Raw genomic sequence first — 4,676 nt, 5'->3', positions numbered from 1 at the left:
TCTACTAGTTTGCCTATATTTTGAGCAACAGTTTAACAGAAAAGGCCTTCTCAAGAGGTTTTAAGAAGTCGGTGGAGAAAAATTTTTCTCTAATTTTGTGAGAGAAAACTTTTTTTAAATTTTGTTTAATTAATTTTTTGTTTGTGACATTCGAATAAAGTTAACATTCATATCATATTCAGTCCTCAGTGTTAATTTACCAATACGGGGCACTGTTTCAAATCTGCAACATCCCAGAATTCATTGCATTTGAAGGTCTCCCCTTTAAAAAAAAAAGTCTGAATTGTATTTTACTACCCCATATGATCATTTTCTCCAAATATCAGATTTTTCCCGCAACTACAACTTAATTTGAGCCTGAGAGGGTTAACAGCACCAGGGTAATACAGTGCGATTTAAAACTAATGTAAACAGCTGATGATTTCAATGGATGTATTGTATAACTATCTTCTGATGGTTTTTTTCCCCTCACTACCTCCTGTTTTTTTATATAAATACATTTGGTCATAATTGTAGCTTCTCTGGCTAGCTAAAGTTAGCTAATTTGAAGTAATGGTTCATTCTGGGCATCAAACAATTAGAAATCAAAATATAGTCTGGTTGCTACTAAGCGAACGGTTTATATGCACACACATGACTTTATGCCAAAGTAAATGGTTATAGCCTGAAGATCCATCAGTAGGAGCAAGACCAGAGGAACGGCATAATCGAAATTGCTCTCCAGAACATAATTCAGCTAAGCTTGTATCATACAGTTTCTATTTGCTGATTATATAAGTAAATGACACTGCTGTAAACTAGTGTTTCAATTGAAGTAAAATATTTTTTGCAATAATGAAGAATTATACTCACTACCTTCAATCTTACACAGGTTCAAGCCTTTGTTAAGTGTTCCAGTTTCACAAATAGCTTCATCTCATTACAATACAGAAGAAAAGGGTCACAGTGAATAACCTATCTGCTTCATCAGCCTGACACACATTAGACATCCTATATGGCCTAGAAAAATACTTGGCACAAAGAGATGCTGTCAGCAGCATTTTGCAATGAAGACAGGAATGTTATGGAGGGTATAATAAACATCCAAAGAATAAGGACATAAAAAGTAAATACACATTTCCCATCATCATAAAACTTTAATAACTAATAGTAAAACTAGAAAAAACATGCAAACAGGAAATTAGAAAGGTTCTGCAAGCAAGACATGATTAATTTAAACAAATTCACAGTTCAGCATCAACCTGTTGAGGCTGCATTTCCACATCATTTCCTTTTCTAACGCTGTGATACAAACTAAAGAATCTTGGCCCAGAAGGGAAATGTGATGACCTTTTAGTGAGATGACACATAGCAGGTGGTTTGCTTAAAAATTTCATCTTTTTTCCCTCCTCACATATATAAGACCTATGATGCCCTTCCCCCATAATACATCACAGATATAACGGAGAAAAAAATAATAATTTTTGCTAAAATGCACCATGACTTTAGCAGTTACAACAGATATATGTCAAATAAAATCTTGTTTTAAGTAGTTTTAGAAGGTTAATATATCATTGTCCACACATTTGACAGATGGGGGAAAATACATTACCAATATCCTACAGGAAAACACTGTGATGTGTATTTTAAGAAGGTATTTGAAATATAACAGAGTTTGATATGTACAGTGAAATTTTATGCTGAATGTACTAATTATGTTAGGTCTGTGGGATCTTTGTCAAATGCAGCCACGAACAACACAAAACCCACTCTGTTGCAATCGCCCAGCATTAGCAATTCTAACTACGACCAATGAAGCACCACAGTGAGAGACAGGCACACAGCACACTTCACAAAGAGCTATTGTGATGACCCTCATCGACTCAAGTACACCACGCAGACAGAAAACGTAGAGCACAGTGAGTACGTATGAACACACTGAAATAGTCACCAAGATGAGGACAGGCTGCACCAAAAGGTAATGATAAAAGCTGAGAAACTTCAGTAGTCTTGCTTTTAGAATATGAATACATGTGGGTGTCAAATACCTGCGTTTAAATCTTGACATCAGATAAGTTCAATTCATCTGCTGATTGGAAATGAGCCAGGACATAGTGGGCGTATCAATGCCTCAGCTGGTGATTTTCACCAAGCCAGCTTTGTGTTTTAATTAAAAAGAACAGTCTCCATGTCTATACCAACAGTTAATGGATCATTTAATTCCAGATTTTGATCAGGGTATAAAAATACAAACTAACAAGAGTTTTGCTAAATTGCATTAACCAACACAAATCTCCTTTATTCTTATACAACTGCTCCATGTACCTTGCACACAGTTGTAATGACCAAAACACCCTCTACATCTGGGGAGGGGGGGGCCTTTTTGATGTCCACCGATCTTCAAAGCTGTAAGATGTAGCAAGGGACCAAAGAGAGAGGCCAAGCAAATGTGTTCAAGTGGCTCCTGCACACAAATAATAAGACTAAAGTCAGTACATAACAAACACTCCAAAAATAATATTTTAACAAACCATATTTAAAAAAAATATATATATATCAACAGAATCAGAACTAGTAGCAAAACTGTATAATGATGAAAACATGTGTGGTGTGGGTTAGAATTATTATTTTGGAATAACTTATGCCCCTAAATTTGTATTGAAACCTGAGACTTTCAACAGTATTTTTATTTTACTGAGAGGGCTTAATAGGGATTAATAAAACAGGGGTTTTTTTTGGCCATTAGTAAAACTCCTGGGAATTTCAACTGCATAAAAAGAGATGTAAAAATAACCAACAACATGGTATGTACTCCATAGCCTTGCATGGTGTAATAGAGTATTGAAGGCACAGACTATAGTTACATATCAACAATAAGCAAATATATATATGTATTACTAATGCATGTATAGTCCTTACATGATTTTTCACTTAAATTATGTATTACAAGACTTAAAAAATGTGCTTTCAACCTGCACATTTTTATATATTGTTTACATATCAGGATAAATAATCTAATATTACATTTTACTATATTTAAATTCTATGCTATTGTATTTAGCTCGATAATTAAATGGTGATAAAAAGAAGAAACATCGTAAATGAGAAAATGTTTAAATGATAAACTGATATTTAGGTTGATTTATAAAAATCCACATATATGTTTTACCTTCTTAATACAAAACTTCATACGTATTTGAGTTCTCGAGTATCTAAAGCTGTCTGACAAGTACAGAATAAAAAAGGCTGATCTCCAACATTAATAACGACGGTATTAATTTTCACCCCACGGTGGCAAACCATGGGACAACATCTTCGGCTCAGAGAAAGTATCATGTGTCAGAGCCAGAGGAGGGAGGGGGCAGCGGATTTTTAACTTCACTTACATTATCAAAATTACTGGACTTCTTCAAACTAATTATTTAAATCTCAACGTTTAAGTGTTCAACTTAAAACACGATCGAAGTCGGGCAAATAACGTTCAAAGTAATAAAATAAACTCCTGACATTTTGTACCGTAGTTGGTTTCGAAAGGAAGGGTGTGGCTATTAGTTTAAAAAAAAACCAACATTGAGGATTTAACACCATTTAACAATCCCCAGATTACAGAAACAAAAATAAACACAATCCAAATCGTGATTAAACGCAAAGTCTAACATTTGGTGAATATAAACTACAAGTAGCTAGCCTGGAAAAAGTTTGACAACTTATTTACTAGCATTTAGTTAGCACATTCAGGGAAATGCTAACCAACGCCGTTGATTTGTAGCCATAACAAATTTAAAAGGAAATATAGTGGAAAGCTTTCAATGTGGTTATTAGCTTTATTCAGACCTGCCTAGAGAAAATTAAAGCTCGTAGTTAGTTGGTATATGGCTCGCGGTTAAGGTTCACACCACTTTTTAGCTACATCCGAGCGCTAACTAGCTAGCCAGTTAGCATTACTCTCTACTCTGAAACTATCGGCTTTCCTAAAAAGTTTAAACACTCGGCCTTTAACGTTTAACATCAATACGAGTATAAACCAATATAAGAACGGCGGTCACATTGGCACGATTAATTGATGTTACATGAACATAAAACATAGTTTATGTCGAGAACTCGCCATTTACTCACTAGCTCTCCTGTTAGCTGGTTGTATAAAAGTTAGCCTAGCCAAGCTATATGTTACACACCAGCTTCCTTATTACTGGGCACATAAATACTAGATAATACAAATTCGGTAACAAATAATTGCAAATACAATAACTTTTGTTCCAAATAACACACCCGTTGAATGATTGGCCATGAAATTAGGATTTGTTTTAGAAATGTACCAGCTTTCAAGAGACTTACCGTGTTCCGCTATGTGTGTGTGTCTGTGTGTGTGTGTGTCAAATCAGACCGTGGATGTGCGGAGTCAGGGAGTCCCGAGTGAGGCTGCTGATTGGTGGAAAATCAGCCAATCAGGACGATCCAAGTTACGGCAGATTGATATTCTTGACTTGAAATTAATAAACCTAAAATATAATGCGTTGCAGGATCAAAGTATGGAGGACCAACTCTGCCATATTTAAAAATAAATACAGGAATAAATAAATGCTCAATAAATAAATAAGCATATAATTAATTGTCCCCCAAAATACAATAAATAATTAAATGTAGGTGGAAATGCAATTATACAGTTAATTAGTTTCTTTATTTATTCACCTTTGTAA

General features: G+C 34.6%; 1 protein-coding gene across 2 annotated transcripts in view; it reads right to left on the bottom strand.

The window, feature by feature from the left end:
- Positions 1-4,383, bottom strand: part of LOC107090729 (ras-related protein Rap-1A-like) — a 15,744-nt gene extending 11,361 nt beyond the window's left edge. For both annotated transcript variants that reach the window (XM_015384283.1, XM_015384284.1), the window contains exons 1-2: positions 4,315-4,383; positions 2,305-2,443 (exon numbers count right to left, since the gene is read on the bottom strand). The gene's annotated coding sequence lies outside the window, so the exon portion shown is untranslated. The remainder of the gene's footprint in view (positions 1-2,304; positions 2,444-4,314) is intronic.
- Between the last annotated feature and the right edge of the window lie 293 nt (positions 4,384-4,676).

The sequence above is a fragment of the Cyprinodon variegatus genome, unplaced genomic scaffold (assembly GCF_000732505.1).
Source record: "Cyprinodon variegatus isolate N-32 unplaced genomic scaffold, C_variegatus-1.0 Scaffold309, whole genome shotgun sequence".
Lineage (NCBI taxonomy): Eukaryota > Metazoa > Chordata > Actinopteri > Cyprinodontiformes > Cyprinodontidae > Cyprinodon > Cyprinodon variegatus.
The sequence above is the reverse complement of the archived record's forward strand: the minus strand, read 5'-3'. Positions and strand labels throughout refer to the sequence as shown.